Below are 18567 nucleotides of genomic sequence, written 5' to 3'. Positions count from 1 at the left end.
TTATAGGTAAGCCTAGTAGGTAGGGATATAATTGGCACAACTTGTGGGCCGAAGGGCCTGTTTGTGCTGTAGTTTTTTTATGTTCTATGTTTTAAAAGCAAGGACCAGAGAACAGGTGAGGACTGACACAAGAATTAGGAGCCCCTATGATAGAGAAGCTCAAGTGGCTACTAACAAGTTAGATGGTAATTTGGTTAAGGAGGCAAAGCAAAAAGAACTTGACAGCTGGAGAGAGTTGGTCTTTATATGGACACACCAGAGAAAAGATATCCAGCATTGTCCCATTGATGGATAAGTATGGAGAAAGTACTTCTTGATGGTACATATAAAGCTTCGGTCAGACATGTAGCTTGGGACTTTGAGGAACAACTCGTCAACCAGAAATTTACAGCAGATTCTTCAATTGCAGGAAAGGTAAGGTTGAAGATTTTCCAACACTCTTAGTGACATCAATTCATAAGAATGTGAACCCAGTGATGTCAAAACAGCATCTTTGCAAGAGAAACAATTTCAAAGAGAAATATTCTTAAGGCCTCCAAAAGGTATAGAAGGGAAATTATGGAAGTCCAAGCACAAACACAGAAAAGGAAAGTTAACTCATCTGCGGTTAACAAAATAAATTAAAGATCGCATTAGAGCAAATGAAGTCGTTTATAGGATGTCAGAAAAATGGCAAGCCTGAAGATTGGAATAAATTTAGAACCTGTAAAAGAAGGACCAAGAAACTGATTAAGAAAGGGCATAGAGGATATGAATGCAAACTAGCAAGGAACATTGAGGAAGACTGTAAAAGCTTCTTTAGGTTTGTGAATTGTAAAAGATGAGCAAGGACAAATGTGGGCCCAAGCTGGTGGGTAGTGGAGAAGAGGAAAATGGCAGAGAAGCTGAACAGTTACTTTGTATCACAGAAGAAAATACAGAAAATCTCCCAGAAATAATAGGCAACAAAGGGACTTGTGAAACTAAAAGAAACTAATATTAGCAAAGAAGTAGTGCTTCAAAATAAAATTGGATTGAAGGTTGATAATTCTCCTGGATCAGATGGGTTTCAGCCCAACAGAATGTTGAAGAAGGTTGCTATAGAAATAGTGGATTCATTGGTGATTATCTTTCAAAATTCTTTAGATTCTGAAAAGGTTTCTGTGGAGTGAAAAGTAACAAATGTAACCCAACTATTTAAGAAGGAAGGAAGAGGGAGAGTGGAGAACTACAGTCCTGCTAGTTTGATGTCAGTAATAGGGTAAGTGTTAGAATTCATTAAAAAGAATGCAATAACTGAACATTTAGAAAATAATGGTAAAATTGAGCAGAGTCATCTTGGATTTATGAAAGGGAAATCATGTTTGATAATCTTGGCGTTCTTTTGAAGATGTGACATGTAACACTGATAAAGAAGAACCAGTGAGTATGGTGTATTTGGATTATTTGGTCCCACAAAGGAGGTTATAAATAAAAGTGGAGTTTATGGGATTGGAAGAAATATTCTGTTATGGATTGAGAATTGGTTGACAGGAAGCAGTAAGGAGGAATAAATGGATCATTTTCAGGATCATAGGCTATTACTAGTGGGGTACCGCAGGAATCAGTGCTAGGTACACAGCCATTCACAATATTTATCAATGATTTGAATATGGGGACTAAATGTAATATTTTCAATTTTGCTGTGACATCTACTGAGTGTGAATGAAAGTTGTAAGGAGGATGCAAGGAGGTTCCAAGAGAATTTGGACAGACTAATTGAATAGATGAGTACATGGCAAATAAATCAGTATGGAGTTATTCACTTTGGTAGAAAAACAGAAAGACAGAATATTTCTTAATTGATAAACGGTTAGGAAGTGCAGGTGTCCAAAGGGACCTAGATGTCACTTTTCATAAGTCACTAGAACCTAGAAAGCAGGTGCAGTAAGCAATTAAGATGGTAAATGGTATGTTGGCCTTCATCATAAGAGGAGGTCAGTACAGAAGTAAAAATGTCTTGCTGCAGTTGTATAATACTCACCTAGAATACTGCATATAGTTTTTGTCCCCTTATCTAAGGAAGAATATACTTGCTATAGAGGGAGTTCAACAGAGATTTACCAAATTAACTCCTATGTGGGTCAGATTGTCTTATAAGTAGAGGTTGAGGAGACTGAGTCTGTATTCCCTGGCGATTTGAAGAATGAGGGATGACCTGATTGAAATTTACAAAATATTTACCGGCATGATAGACTGAATGACTCCCGTGGCTGGTGAGTCTAAAATCGGGGGACTTAATTTCACGATAAGGGGTAGGTCCTTTAGGACCAAGATGAGGAGGAATGTCTTCAGTCAGAAGGTTTTGAATCTTTGAAATTCTCTATCCCAGTGGCTGTGGAAGTTCAATCATTGAACATATTCAAGATAGAAATTGATAGATTTCTGGAGACAAGTGACATCAAGTGATATGGAGGTCGTGCAGGAAAGCGGCACTGAGACAGAAGATCATTCATGTGTAACACTTTATCAGTGTTACATGTGCTAATTGAATGGCAGAGCAGGCTTGACAGACTAAATGGCCGACTCCTGTTCCTATGAAGGTACACAAATGTGTTTACTAACCAGATGATGCACTCAGGGTGTGGCATTTCTCAGTTTTAGTCTGTCCTACAAAAAACTGGCTGTCTTCAGCTAAAAGTAAATCCAGCAATGTTTTATTCATACATTGAAGGAAAACTGTGTATGTATGTATATTTGGGTGTGTGGCAGGGTGGGGGTGGGGGGGATGCATCTGCGATCTTTCAGAAATCTGTGCTAAATAAAATTTTAAAGGAATTCAAAATTGGAAGTCAGGCTTCTGAGACTTTCAAGCAAAAAGGGTTGGACATTAGGTAGATTAAGAGGGGAATAACTCTAACTGTTACTGACAGAATGTTAATGAGATCCAATAAATCAGGTCAGATCCTCACAAACGGCGGACTGTATAACCGAGGCAAAAGCAGATCAATTAAGTAGCTTAATTAGGTGATTAAATTGGCTATGCATATAAACTCATCTATGATGTATTAGCATTGAGCAACATGGTGAAACATATTAAAGAAAAGATGTTGAATAAATTAAGTTCAGTAGAATGTATGCTCAGGCTTCCAGATTGGGGTGAACCAGAAGGGATGAAATTAGTCATTTTTGTTATGGTACACATGCTAACCTTCCAAATGGCTATTGGAGTCCAGCAGGATTAATTATATTTTTAGTGAGTAGAAACAATGAATGTTTTTAATTATATGCGAATCAAAGAAAATAAAAAAGAGTCGTTAAAAACACCTTAGCTTCAGAGAAGCTTACACTTGTAGAAGCGGCAGATGTGGCCATGTACTTATCAAGTATTTTTAAGGAGCTCCTCTATAAGGGACAACCGGGAAAAACAGTTCATATAGTATTCTATATAGATAGCCATTCACCCTGGGGCAATGTCCATTCAGCAAAGAGTGTCACAGAAAACAAATTGAGGATTGATCTTGTGAGCATAAAAGAAATGTTGGAAAGGAAGGAGATTCCAAAAAATAAAATGTGTTGACAAATGTCAACAGTTGTCAGATTGTTTCACAAAAAGAATTGCCCAAAGAATTAGTGGATATCTCGAAACAGGATGCTTTGCGCACACCAATGGGAGAGAAACTGCAGCTGGAGTGAGATTCAGCCAGACTGAGGATATCAGAAATCTGGAATTCGATGCTGAGGGGAAAGAGGTTCTCATCTTTTTGGGGAGCGGAAAGACAGACCTGCGACAGAGACTTGAGGGCAAGTGAGAAGTAGAAAGAAATTGAACTGTGCCATCACAACCAGCAGATAAGTGACTGGCTGGTGACTGGTAAGTCGTTTCTCTTTTTTTTTGACATTGTATTTGTCGTTAAGTTAACTTAATGGTTAAGTCATGGCCTGAGATCCTGTGTCATGCTCCTTTTGTGTGATATAGGAATTCAGGGTCCCTTCTGGTGTCCCTGGCTCTTTCACGTGCAAGAAGTGTGTCCAGGTGCAGCTCCTGTTAGACCGCTTGACGGCTGTGGAGCTGGGAATGAATTCACTTTGGAGCATCTGCGATGCTGAAGAAGTCACAATAGCACGTTCCGTGAATTGATCACACCACAGATAACGATTACTGAGGGGGGTAGGGAATGGGTGACCACCAGACAGAGGAAGAGTAGGAAGACAGTGCAGGGGGTCCCCTGCGGTAACCTTCCTCTAAGACAGATATATTGTTTTGGATACTGTTCAGCGAGATGGCTCACTAGGGGAAGGTGGCAGCAGCCAGGTACATGGCACCATGGGTGACTCTGCTACAACGTAGGGCAAGAAATGGAGTGACAGAGCTATAGTGATAGGGGATTCAATTATGAGGGGAAGACAGGCGTTTCTGCAGATGCAAATGAGACTCCAGGATGGTACGTTGCTTCCCTGGTGCAAGGATTAAGGATGTTTAACAAAGGAGACAGACAAAAGGTGGATAACTATAGGCCGCTTAGCTTAACTTCTGTAGTAGGGAAAAAGTTTGAATCTATCGTCAAGGAAGAAATAGTGAGACACCTGGATACAAATTGTTCTATTGGTAAGGTGCAGCATGGGTTCATAAAGGGCAGGTCACGTTTGGCCAATTTGGTGGAATTATTTGAGAACATTACATGTGCAGTGGACAATGGGAAACCTGTGGATGTGATGTATTTGGATTTTCAGAAGGTATTTGACAAGGCACCACACCAAAGACTGCTGCATAAAATAAAGGTGCACAGTGTTCCAGGTAATGTATTAGCATGGATAGAGGATGGGTTAACTAACAGAAAGCAAAGAGTGGGAGTAAATGGGTGTTTTTCTGGTTGGCGATCAGTGACTAGTGGTGTGCCTCAAAGAACTGCAAATCGTAGATGATTTGCAGCTGGGGACAAAGTGTAGTGTGTCAAAATTCGCAGATGATACTGAGATGAGTGGCAGAGCAAAGTGTGCAGAGGACGCTGAAAGTCTGCAAAGGGACATAAATAGTTTAAGTGAATGGTCGAGGGTCTGGCAGATGGAGTACAATGTTGGTAAATATGAGGTTATCCATTTTGGTAGGAATAACAGCAAAATGGACTATTGTTTAAATGGTAAAAATTTGCAGCATGTTGCTATGCAAAGGGACCTAGGTGTCCTTGTGCAAGAATCACAAGGAGTTGGTTAGCAGGTGCAGCAGGTAATTGAGAAGGCAAATGGAATTTTGTCCTTCACTGCAAGAGGGATGGAGTTTAAAAACAACGAGGTTATGCTGTATAAGGTGCTAGTGAGGCCACATCTGGAGTACTGTGTACAGTCTTGGTCTCCTTAATTGAGAAAGGTTATATTGACACTGGAGAGGGTGCAGAAGAGGTTCACCAGGTTGATTCCGGAGTGAAGAGGGTTGGCTTATGAGGAGAGGCTGAGTAGGCTGGGGCTATACTCATTGGAATTCAGAAGAATAAGGGGAGATCTTAAAAAAACATTTAAGATTATGAAGGGAATAGATACGATAGAAGCAGAGAAGTTGTCTCCATTGGTGGGTGAAATATAACTAGGGGGCATAGACTCAAAATAAGGGGGAGCAGATTTAGGACTGAGTTGAGGAGAAACTTCTTCACACAAAGGGTTGTGAATCTGTGGAATTCCCTGCCCAGTGAAGTAGTTGAGGCTATCTCAGTGAATGTTTTTAAAGCAAGGACAAATAAATTTTTGAACAGTGAAGGAACTAAGGGTTATGGTGAACGGCGGGTAAGTGGAGCTGAATCCATGAAAAGATCAGTCATGATTTTATTGAGCAGGCTCAAGGGGCTAGATGGCCGACCCCTGTTCCTAGTCTTTATGTTCTTATGTCTTGGAGCTGCTGCAGGATGTTCTGGAGGCAGAGGGTGAACAGCCAACTGTCATGGTGCATATAGGCACCAATGATAGGTCAAAAACAGGATGAGGTCCCACATGTTGAATTTAGGGAGCTAGGAGTTAAACTAAAAAGTAGGACCTCAAAGATAGTAATCTTAGGATTGCTACCAGGGCCACATGCTACTCAGAATAGGAATGTCAGGATAGCTAAGATGAATACGTGGCTTGAGGGATGGTGCAAGAGGGAGTGATTCAAATTCTTGGGACAATGGAACCAGTTCTGGGGGAGGTGGGCCCAGTACAAATCGGACAGACTGCACCTGGGCAGGACTGGAACCAATGTCCTGGGGGCACTGTTTGCGAGTGCTGTTGGGGAGGGTTTAAACTAATGTGGCAGGGGGGTGGGAACTGGTGCAGGAAGTCAGGGGGAAGTATAGTGGGGAATAGAAACAAAAGGCCATAAAGGGAAAAGTGGAAGGCAGAAAAGTCAAAGACAAAAATCAAAAAGGGTCACATTACATCATAATTCTAAGACAGCAATAAGTGCCAAGCCTGAAGGCTCTCTGTCAATGCGAGGAGCATTTGTAATAAGGTGCATGAATTAACTGTACAGACAGTCATTAACGGATATGATGTCATTGGGATCATGGAGACCTTGTTCTAGGGTGACCAGGGATGGGAACTCAACATCCAAAAGTATTCAATATTCAAGACAAATAGATGGAAAGGAAAGGGTGGGGGGTGGGGGGGATGGATAGTGTTGCTGATTGAAGACGAGATGAATGCAGTAGGACAATGTGGAATCTGTATGGTTGGAGCTGTGGAAAGGACAAAAAGTACTGGTGGAAGTTGTGTACAGACCACCAAACAATAGTAGTGAGGTTGGGGATGGCACTGAGCAGGAAATTAGAGATGAGTGCAGTAAGGGTACAGCAGTTATCATGGGTGACTTCAATCTGCATATTGCAAACTGGCAGCAATGCGATAGAAGAGGATTTCTTGGAATGTATTAGGGATGATTTTCTCAACCAATACGTTGTGGGACCAACTAGAGAGCAGGCCATCCTAGACTGGGTTTTGTGTAATTAAAGAGGATTAATTAGCAACCTTGTGGTGCGAGATCCTTTAGGGAAGAGTGACCATAATACGGTAGAATTCTTCATTAAGACGGAGAGCGACACAGTTAAGTCTGAGACTAGGGTCCTGAACTTGAAGAAAGCTAACTTTGATGATAAAAGACATACATTGGCTAGGATAAGCTGGCAAAGGATACTTAAGGGGTAGACAGTAGATAGGCAATGGCAGACATTTAAAGAACACATGGAGACAAACTTAAACTGTACATCCTGCCTGGCATAAGAGTTAAACAGGGAAGGTGGCTCATCCACAAGGGAAATAAGGTGTAGTGTTAAAGCCAAAGAGGGGGCATATAAATTGGTCCAAAAAAACAACAAACCTGAGGACTGGAAGAAATTTAAAATCCAGCAGAGGAGGGAAAAGGGTTTGGTGTGGAAGGGGAAAATAAAATATGAGAATAGGCTTGCAGAAAACATAGAAACCGATTGCAAAAGCTTCTATGGATATTTGAAGAGAAAAAGATTGGTGAATACAAATGTAGGTTCCTTACAGTTAGAAGCAGGTGAAATCATAACGGGCAACAAAGCGATGGCAGACCAGCTGAACAAATATTTTGGATCTGACTTCACTAAGGAGGACACAAATAATCTTCCAGAAATACTAGAGGACAGAAGGTCTGGCATGAAGGAGGAACTAAAGGAAATCCTTATTAGTCCTGAAATTGTATTGGGAAAATTGTTGGGATTAAAACCTGTAAGTCCCTAGAGCACCGCAGCCCAGAGTACTCAAGGAAGTGGCCCGAGAAATAGTGATCATTTACCTGCATTCTATAGACTCTGGAAGAATTCCAGTGGATTGGAGGGTAGCTAATGTAACCCCACGTTTTAAAAAAGGAGAGAGAAAGAAAATCAGGAAATATAGACTGGTTAGCCTGACATTGGCGGTGGGGAAAATGTTGGAGTCAATTATTAAAAATGTAATAGCTGAGCATTTGGAAAGTGGTGACAGGATCAGTCCAAGTCAGCATGGATTCACTAAAGGGAAATCGTGCTTGACAAATTTTCTGGAATTTTTTGTGGATGTGACCAGCAGCATGGACAAGGGTGAACCAGTAATGTTATGTATTTGGACTTTGAAAAGGCTTTTGACAACGTCCCACACAAGAGATTAGTGAACAAAATTAAAGCTCATGGTATTGGGGGATAATATATTGACGTGAAGAGAGAACTAATTGGCAAACAGGAAGCAGAGAGTGGGAATAAACGATGCTTTTCAAAGTGGCAAGCAGTGACAAATGGGTTACCACAGGGTTCAGTATTGGGACCCCAGCTATTCACAATTTATGAATACTTGAAGTGAGAGGGTTTTAAAATTTTACACTCAGTTTTGAGAGCTCGTGCATGACACAACTTCTATGAAACTACCATTTTAGTAAACGTTTTGATACTTCTTGTTACTGAGTCTTTGTGCTTGTATAAATGGGATGTCATTCTTTTGAATTTAGCCCTGAAAGCATCAACTCTATGATGGCAGCAAGATCCTGATATAAAAAAATCTCAATTGCAAAACTGTATTTTAGCACAATTTGACATCATATTTTCAGTTAATAACAGACCAAAAGGACTACTGAAGTTGGAAGATTAAAAAAAAACACTTGATGCTATTAAGTTGAAGCTGTAATTAAGGCAGAGTAATGCTGGGCAGTGAAACACCTTTTCTGTATTTCTTCAATTTCCACTGAGCTCACAGGGCAATTAAATCAAGATTTTAATGTCTTTGAATAAGGCTGACTTGTTGTTATAGGCCAGGTGTAAACCAGACTGTAGGAATTCAAAAGAGAGTATTTTTGGTTTAGGTTAGTAGAGCACTGGGAGGTAACAATTTTATTTGAGGAACATGAAGAGGAAAAATTATTTTTTTGAAGGCCTATAATGGGGGGAAGAAAGATCTTGTACCAAAGATTCTAAGGAAGATTTGATCAAAGAAAGCCATTAATAATGTTAGCATGAACTGAAGGGACAGTAGCTGAGTATTCAGAAATTTGACGCGATGGGTTCAAGGAAGTAGCAGACCCCAGATCTCATGATTGAAATAAGCAGGCTGAGGATAAATTGGCTGACAGCTGAGATGAGGAAGAAGCTGGTATGAGAAGATAATATAAGAGAAGACAGCAATCTAGACTGTCTTTAAAAATCAAGCCTATGAAATTTATAAGTTTTTTTCAACTTGATGTTGGACTTTAGAAAGAAGGAACTTCCAGGAACTTTCAGGAAGAAGGAAAGGAGAGTGTTTGAAAATGCAATCTGTCATTGTAAAGTTAAATCTGGCATTGTTGCTTTGGAAAGAGTGATTTAGAAATTTATTCTTTTAGACAGTAAAATGTACAGTAGATAATTAGTCTGCTTGAATACCAGATATGCTTAAGACTGTGATCTTTGGATTTAACGGTGTGAAAATGGCAGCTTTATTAGAAAGGAAGCTAGAGGTGGTGGGAGTGTAAGGTCATCAAAAGGCGAGCTAATGGAGCTGCTGTTAGCAGAAGTAGCATTATAAAGGCTAGAGGGTCATAAGGAAAGGACTTAGACATGTGCGAACCCAATGAACCTGAAAGATTTCTTCCAGGGATAGAGAGTGAAAAATTAATAGTTTATGTATCTTTGATAAGCTTGTAAAAGTGGCAGAAAAGTAGCAGGCAACACCAGAGCAGATACAACTGGAGAATAAAAATTAACATTGCATGAGACAGAGGAGCAAGTAAATAGAGGTGACTTGCAAGCTTATAAAGTGGTTCTATATTTGAGGCTCATTAAACCTGGAAAACAACTCTTCCTCAGCTAGTTGGTGAGTAAAATTTTCCAACCCTGCGCTCATCTGTTTAATGTTGTTATTGTCAATACACTTGTAGTACACAGCATCTCTTCTCTCCCAGATGCTAACCATGCATATGTATTACTCTGATTTCTGAGTGCAGCTGTAGACCTCCCAGCTGTGGAGATGCTGGTGTTGGACTGAGGTAAACACAGTAAGTAGTCTCACAACAGCAGGTTAAAGTCCAACAAGTTTATTTGATAGTAAACCCACAAGCTTTCGGAATGCTGTTCCTTCGTCAGGTGAGTGGAAAGTTTTGATCAGAGAAGGGCATATAAAAGCTCAAAACTTTCTACTCACCTGACGAAGGAACGGCGTTCTGAAAGCTTGTGGGTTTACTATCAAATAAACTTGTTGGACTTCAACCTGGCATTGTGAGACTCCTTACTGTGTTTACCTCTCAGCTATCAGGCTGAGATTGGGGTCTTCTGGTTAATAGTCTCTATCATAAGCTTAAAAGTGCTATGTGCCTCAAAATAACAGCCTTTCTTCGGGGCGGTGGGGTGGAAGTGGGAGATTAGGATGGCACAGTGGTTAGCACTGCTGCCTCACAGTGCCAGGGACATGGGTTCCAATCCAATGCTTGGGGCGCTGACTGTGCAGAGTTTGCATGTTCTCTGTGTCTGCATGGGTTTCCTCCAAGTGCTGCAGTTTCCTCCCACAGTCCAAAAGACATGCTGATTAGATTGACTGGCCATGCTACATTCCTCCTCAGTGTACCTGAACAGGCACCAGAGTGTGGTGACTAGGGGATTTTCACAGTAACTTATTTGCAGTGTTAATGTAAGCCTACTTGTGACACTAATAAATAAACTTCAAGCTTGTAAAAAATGTTTGCCATGCTTTGTTGTTTTTAGTTTGCCCTCAACTGCTACAGTTCTTCAGACTGGTAAGGTTCTGGAGAAAGATTTCCATAGGATGTTTGCGCTGTAGTACTCATTGAGTGGAATCTGCAGTAAATGCTCACACTGAAGTTGGCGCTGAAGGCCCACTAGGTTTATCCATGGGATAAAAAGGGATGGGAGGCTGAATAAATTAGAGCCTTACACTCTCGAGTTCAGAAGTATGAGAGGTGAACTCATTAAAACAGACAAGGTTCTGAGGAGGATTTACACCGAGAGGTTGTTTCGTCTGGTTAGGGAGTCTGGAGTATAGGGGCAAATTCTCAGGATAAGGATCATTTAGGTCTGAGGTGAAGAGAAATACGTTGTGAATCTTTGGAATTCTCTACTCTAGAGGGTTGTGGATACTCCATCAAATGTATACATGAATACATTTAAGATTTTTCATTTCTCGGGGAATCAAGGGATATGGGGAGTAGCTGGGGAAAATGGGAGTTGAAGCCCAAGATCAAACACGATATGTTGAATGGCAAAGCAGGCTTGACAGGTCTACTCCTGCTCCTATTTCCTATGTTCCTATGTTATTAAATAGGAAAAATTCCAGAGAATGTCCTTTCCTATCCCATTGAAATAACAAGGCTAGGCAAATATCTCTTCATAAGGAAGCACAAGAAAATGCTGGACAGCTCAGTACAGTGAAGATTTGATATAACATCCTTTCTCCTTTTTTTGTCTCGGGAAATGCTCTGTTGTATTTCTTACTGGTTCCTTGCAGCATAAGGTGTTTTATATGTGCTCAGGGCTCCACCTGCTGTTTTAATTAAGCTTTGAAGATCCATGGAATGGAGATTATAAATATGCACAAGGTTTGAGATAAAGGTATGACTTTTGTTCTCATCACTCTTGCAACACAAAGCACAAACTGTCACTTCTTACAGTCACTGAAAAAAACTCAATGCATTTTAGATATCTATATAAATACACACATATATATATTTTATATATAGTATAAGGCGATCGTCCTACGGGTTGGAAGGCTGCAAATAGTATATAAAGCTAAAAATCATAGAATCCTCACATTGCTGAAGGAGGCCATTCAGCCCATCAAATCCGCATCAATTCTCTGGGTAAGAGCACTTTACCCAGCCCCACTCCACCTCGACTCTTGCCCCATCCCCATTACCCCACACATTTACCTCACTAATCCACCTAACCTACAAATTATATTAGTAAATCATCATTTAATAAATATGTATGAATTTTCTTTGCCTTTTAAGTGAATACAAACATTTTAAATTAGTAATACTGCTACCAAAACAGCCAAATAATATCATACAAATATATTCAGTGTTGGTCCGCTAATACCATTCCATTTCCAACCACGCTTTCCTCGCCAAAGTCTTTAAGACACTGATTAAAAACTATCTCACAGATCAAACTTTTGGTCATCCAGCCTAATATCTCCTGTGTCATATTTTGTTCCGTAGTGCTTCTATAAAGTGTCTTGAATGTTTTATTATGTTTTACTGTGTTTAAGGCACTACATAAATGCAAATAGTTTTTCAAACAATTGTGGACTGTAATTGGTGTATGCTTTATTGCAAATACATAAAGATAAATTCATTTATGTTGGCTACTGGCAGATTTACTCTGTTAGAACAAAAAATGTTTATGATTTTTCTATTGATAACATATCGAAGAAATTTCCCCATGGGTGTTTCAGGCAGGGGGTGGGGGGGGGGGGGGGTAAGGGATCATATGTATCTGTACTCCAGAGGCGAGTGATACATTGTTTTGGAAAGTTTGCAGGTTGATCCATTTTTATAGGAGTGCAAATCATTAGGAATAATTTGATCTGCTGTTCTAGTGCAAGGTTTCCCAAACTTTCCAGCCAAAGAACCCTTCTGACCTCTCAAGAGTATTGAGAGCAACATAGAAACTAGGAACAAGAGCAGGCCATTATGACCTTGAGCCTGCTCCACCATTCAATATAATCATATCTGATCCTCTGTCTCAATGCCACATTGCTGCTTTCTCTCCATACTCCTTGATGCCATTTAAATCTAACAGAATATCTATCTTTTTCTTGAATACCTTCAGTAATTTGGCCTCCACAGCTCTCTGTGGTAGAGAATTCCACAAGTTTACTATCATTTGAGTGAAGAAACTTTTCCTCACCTCAGTTCTAAATGGTCTCTACCACATATCCTGAGAACCCCTCTTATTGTACTGAAGAGTCAAACCACAATAGGTACAAACATACAAAAACCTAATTTACAGAAGCCTTTTCTATTTTCTGTATGTATACGTTTACTATAATTAAACACCACAAACTCACAGACACATCTGCACACATACACACGCACATGCACACACACTCCCCCATTCATCCTGGCCCACTCAGCCTTGCCAAGACCCACTTCCTTTGCTCCCACCCTGAATCCCCGTGCTCCCCATCTCTTTGTGACCCTGCTCTCCCCATCTCTTTGTGACCCCATTTTCTCCACCTCACTCTGCTGTCCATGCCCACACTGATCTTGAAATTTTAGTTTTTAAAGATTTTAAAGTTTATTTATTAGTATCACAAGTAGGCTTACATTAACACTGCAATTAAATCACTGTGAAAATCACCTCATCGCCACACTCCAGCACATGTTTGAGTACACTGAGAGAGAGCTTAGTATGACCAATGCACTTAACCGGACTGTGGGGGAGAACTGAAGGAAACCCACGCAAATAGGGAGAACGTGCAGACTCCACACAAACAGTGACCCAAGCCGGGAATCGAACCTGGGTCCCTGGCGCTGTGAGACAGCAGTGCTAACTATTGTGCCACTGTGCCTGCCCCATTTTGGTTCTATTTTGAGCTTGTCCAGTTGGGGGCTGGGTTCTAGAGAAACCAACCTCTGATTGGACTAGCAGCATTGTAATGTTTTCAAATTTTGCAGACAAGCCTGGCCTGCTGCAGAACGTCTGAAGTTTGGAAATCACTGCTCTAGAGTATTTACTACAGCCACCTGCGCATATGTGGGAAAAATGATAATGAGCTATCAATACAGTGACAAATATAAACTTAATCAAACTAGACTGTAATCTGAGTTTTGGTCACTCTTCCCAATATCTCCTTCCCTGGCGCAATACTCACATTTTTGAACTAGGTTCTGTAAAACACCATGGAATGTATTCCCACATTAAAGGCACTTTACAAGAAGTTGTTGCCGATAATAGAGAGAAATTCCTGACTGACTAATTTGAAGTAAATACAGAGTCGCTTCTCGGCCTTTTGGCTAAGATCCAGTATTGACATGCTGTGCTTGGTTGAAGTCATTAGGTTACATTTTAGCTTCATTTGAAACAAATTTTAAAAGCGGCATCTCGGTCTTTTGGCTAAAGTGTAAATGAGATCGAGCCTTGGAGGAGGAGCTATGCTTACTCCAATCAGCTTGGATCACGTAGATCAAGACAGGAGGTGAGAAACATGTTTTGTCAGCTTGGATCGGAAATGTCTCAACTTGTTGAGATTCTGAATTGACATGATTGAATTGGAATAAAAACAAAAATACAGCAGCCATGATGGAGTATTAAATTTCAGAATACTAACCTTTCCTTAGCACTTCTTTGCTTTGCAATCCACCAAACCAGATTCCGTCAAAGGGCACAGAAGACAGCAGGAAAATTCTTCTGATGGAATAAAATAGTTACAAACCACAATGTATCAAAATATCCAAATAATGAACATAATTTAATTTAAATTGTGTGATTTGGGTGATTTGGTGCTCACCCATCCTCCCCAGTACCCCCCACAATCCCTAATGTAAGCTCATAATAACTACATTTATGTTGGCATAATCAATTGACAATAAGACAGGCTTTTTAGAAATGAAAATATTAGTGTAAAGTATTATATAAAGCAAAACATTATATTCCCTACCACTTAATCATGGGCAGTTTGTATTCTGACTTCTGTTAGTGGTTGAATGAGTCGGCAGGGTGGGGCAGGAGTTGCTAATTGGAGGTGCAAAAAGGCTAATCTTAAAACAGGTTCCAAAAGGTTGAATGAAGCAGAATTTATGCAATCAGCAATGACATGTGACTGCCAGCATTTAGAAAACCCCTTCAATTCTTATTTTTAGAAAGACTTCATAAAAGTAGAAGGAAGAAAAAGTACCTTTAGCAGATATGACTATTATAGTAGAAGAGAATATTGGAACAAAATATGGTAGTGTGGCTCTTATCACCAAATCATACCTGGCCTGACTACTTACTCCTCTGGCACTATCTCAATTTTTGAGCATCATACTTTATTCTATCCCTCTAATCTCTCATTTATTTTTCTCGTTCTTTGTCATGCATCTAAGCATCATGTCAATTTTCTGAGCAAGTTATCTTCACTGCCTTCCTCCCTCAGCCTCCGCAGTGAACAAATTCTCATCCTCAGTGATTTCTATCCTCATCTAAATTCATCATTTTCACCTTCCTCCCCTAATATCACCCTCCATGTAAACTCTCAAATCCATACTAACAATCACTCCCCTTGTCCTAGCTATCTTGCAAGGTATCACCATTCCAATAGGATCAATTACATATAAGGCCGCAAAACAGAAAATGCTGAACAAACTCATCAAGTTTGGCAGCATCTGTGGAGAGAAGCAGAGTTAACACCTTGGGCAAGATTTTCCAGCCGCGTTTGCCCCAATGCTGGAAAATCCCACCTGAGGTCAACAGACCTTTGCATGGTCCATATCCTGCCCGCTATAATTCCCGTAAGGGCTGGGATGGGAAAATTCCGCCCTTTGAGTCCACAGTGTCATAGAATCTCTCCAGCGCAGAAGGCCATTTGGCTGATCAAGGCTGTACCATCAACATTCTTACTCAGGTCCTATCCCTGAAACCCAACATATTTACTCTGTTAATCCCCCTGAGGGAAAATTTAGCATGGCCAATCGACCTAACCTACACATCTTTGCACTGTGGGAGGAAACTGGAGTACCTGGAGGAAACCTATGCAGACACAGAGGGAACGTGCCCAAACTCTGTACAGTCACCCAAGGACAAAACTGGAACGGGATTCTTGGTGCTATGAGGCAGCAGTGCCAAATACTGTGCCACTTAAACATGACCTTTTTTCAGGCCATCTCTGATCATTTTCCTTGTATTACTCTCACCCCAGATCCCCCATTTCTTCCCAACTTGACCTCCTTCTTTGAATATCCATGTAAAAATTTCTCTCCCAATTCACTTGCAATTAAATTTTCAAAATCCCTGCTTTCTAGTCTGACCTGGTTATAGAGATAAAAATGGCCAGTGTGCAGAGACAAGCACTCATCGGATTAAAAAGAGAATATTTAGAGGAAAGGTTTGGTTAGAGGGGACTGACATGTTATTCTTGTCATAAAAGAAACATGTGAAGGCTGAATTTTGGAAGAAGAAAAACAAGACTGTAGTATTTGTACTCTCATACACATCCCTCCAAAAATACGTAAGAGGTAAAGCTCACAATGAGCAGGTAGTTTCTCTCACATTTACTGATAAAGTGCATCAAGACACAGGAAATTACAGAAGTTTTCTGTTTGAAGATAAAGAGTCCCCACTTTTGTCTGGTCAGCAGGCTCGTCAACTATTATCCTTAGAGATAGTGGGGCCACTGATATTCACAAGTGACATGAATTTCTCTCCAGACAGTTCATTGAATGCAAAAGTACTGGTGCAGGAATGGAAATTATTTACTGGTTCCCTTATGCAAAGTTAATTTAAAATGTGACTTAGTCACTGGTCCTGTTACTATTGGTTTCATTACTAAGTTCCCTATTGAAAGCATGGATCTTTTGTTCAGAAATGACATTAAGTGGGCCAATTAGCTCTGGTGGCTAGCATACGGTTCAGAGTAACCGCATGGGTTTGGTTACCATTCTGGTTGAAGTAAAAAGTCCTGTCTCCTCAACCTGCCCTTTATTTGGAAGGTAATGGAAAACCATCTCTGACAGAAAGTACCAAGAGAAACAAATCAAAATGAAGCAGAAGCAGAAAATGAGACATAGACCTGCTGTCAAGCAGAATAGGCATACCATAAATGACTTAGCTGGATATAAGATATTGGCATCTCCTGTAATTTCAGGAAATGTTGCTGAAACTGAGGTTTTTCAAGGAAGACTGGGCAACGTGAAACACCAATTACTTTTTTTGAATTCTTGCTAAGATTGGTATCTCTTTCGTGGATGTTTTAGATAATGGCATAGCTCTACCATCACTGGACTACTAACTTAGAGGCCCAGGCTAATGGGTTAAAATTATAGAATCCCTACAGTGCAGAAGGAGGACATTCAGCCCATCGAGCATGCACTGACAACAATCCCACCTGGGCCTTATCCTCGTGACTCCACGTACTCATCCTGCTGATCTCCCTGACACTAAGAGGCAAGCACGTAACCTGCACATCTTTGGACTTGGGAGGAAACTCCACACAGACAGTCATCCAAGGCCAGAATTGAACCTGGATCCCAGGCACTGTGAGGCAGCAGTGATAACTACTGTGCCAATCATAATATGGCTGCAGGTGGAGTTTACAAACAATGAATAAATCTGGAATTGAAAGCTAGTCTCAGTAATGAAACCATGAACAATTGTCAGAAAAACCCGTCCGGTTAACTAATGTCCTTAAGGAAAATAAATCTTCTATCCATACCCAATCTGGCCTATGAGCCCAGATGCACAACAATGTGGTCGAATCTTAACTGCCCTCTGAAATAGTCTAACAAACTTCTCAATTCAAGGGCATTTAGGGATAGGCACCAAATCTTGAGATTGCCAACGATGCACACATTGTGTGAAAGAGTAACGATGAGTTTGAAACGTGGGGTAGAATTTTGCTATTTGTGGCAGTGTCATCTTTGGTGGGAAAAGTGGAGGATGGCCCCCTGGCTGTGCTGCTGGCTTTTCCTGCTATATTTTTAGATACTTTATCTGAAAAAAAATTCAATAACCTCTGGTGTTTAGCTTTAAAATGTTTTTAAAGGGCACCTTTTAAATGACATGAAGATGGAAAGAAACCACCCTCCAATGAGGTGGGGGGAATTGTTCTTTCTCCAATTTAAATATGAGAGACCCCTTAGCTTTAAACTGTGTCACATAATTCTACATTCCTCCATGAGGATAGTCACCTCCCAGCATCTACCCTGTCAAGCTCCCTCATAATCTTACTTGCTTCAATAACATTGGCTCTCATTCTTCTAAACTCCAGTATGTATTGACTCAATCTGATTGACCTTTCCTCATAAGACAAACTCCTCATCCCAAGAATCAGTCTAGTGAGTCTAACTCCTGGATCATCAAAGTCTTTCCACCATCCATAAAACAAAAATCAGGGCCAAATTTTACATTTCCTGCCACCAGGCGTGCTTATGGTGGAAGGGGATCATAAAATGTAGCAGATGCCTAGCCCACCATCTTGCTGCTTACCCCTGATCTCACAGTGAAAACAGAGTTGTTGGGCGAGCACTGAATAGGCAGCCCACTTACCATATTTAAACAAATAATCATGGGCCAACTGAGCTTGTTAACAAGTCGATTGACCCCCATAACATGATATGCTGTCCACAACATAATGTGCTTGATGTGGACAGTTGAGTTAGAGAGGGCAGACCATTTTTGTCAAAAAGTTTTTAAAAGGAGCAGGAAGGAAATGGGGGTACTATCTTTGGAGGGTGTCCTTTATGCATTGGTGGGGGAAGGGGGAGAGTGGGGATCTTCCCAAGATAAATATCCTTCCCCTTTCTTCCTACTTGTCTCTTCTCCAAAGCATCCACATCTCTGCTCCCCTCCCTAAGCTGCCAAACCCATCCCACCCAATACCCAGACAAACCTTACTTTGGGATCCATTGGACCCTCTAAATCTTGACACTTCTTACAGTCCTTGCAGTGTCCACGAATGAGATCTTCG

The 18567-nt window shown here is 40.7% G+C and overlaps 1 long non-coding RNA gene across 1 annotated transcript in view; it reads right to left on the bottom strand.

Annotated features, from left to right (window-relative positions):
- LOC145361083 (uncharacterized) overlaps window positions 1–18567 on the bottom strand; it is a 43895-nt gene extending 25328 nt beyond the window's left edge. The window contains exons 1-2 of the long non-coding RNA XR_013889798.1: window positions 18495–18567; window positions 14233–14312 (exon numbers count right to left, since the gene is read on the bottom strand). This is a non-coding gene — a long non-coding RNA (uncharacterized LOC145361083). The remainder of the gene's footprint in view (window positions 1–14232; window positions 14313–18494) is intronic.

This window comes from Carcharhinus amblyrhynchos, chromosome 2 (genome assembly GCF_965287045.1).
Source record: "Carcharhinus amblyrhynchos chromosome 2, sCarAmb.v2.hapA, whole genome shotgun sequence".
Lineage (NCBI taxonomy): Eukaryota > Metazoa > Chordata > Chondrichthyes > Carcharhiniformes > Carcharhinidae > Carcharhinus > Carcharhinus amblyrhynchos.
The sequence above is the reverse complement of the archived record's forward strand: the minus strand, read 5'-3'. Positions and strand labels throughout refer to the sequence as shown.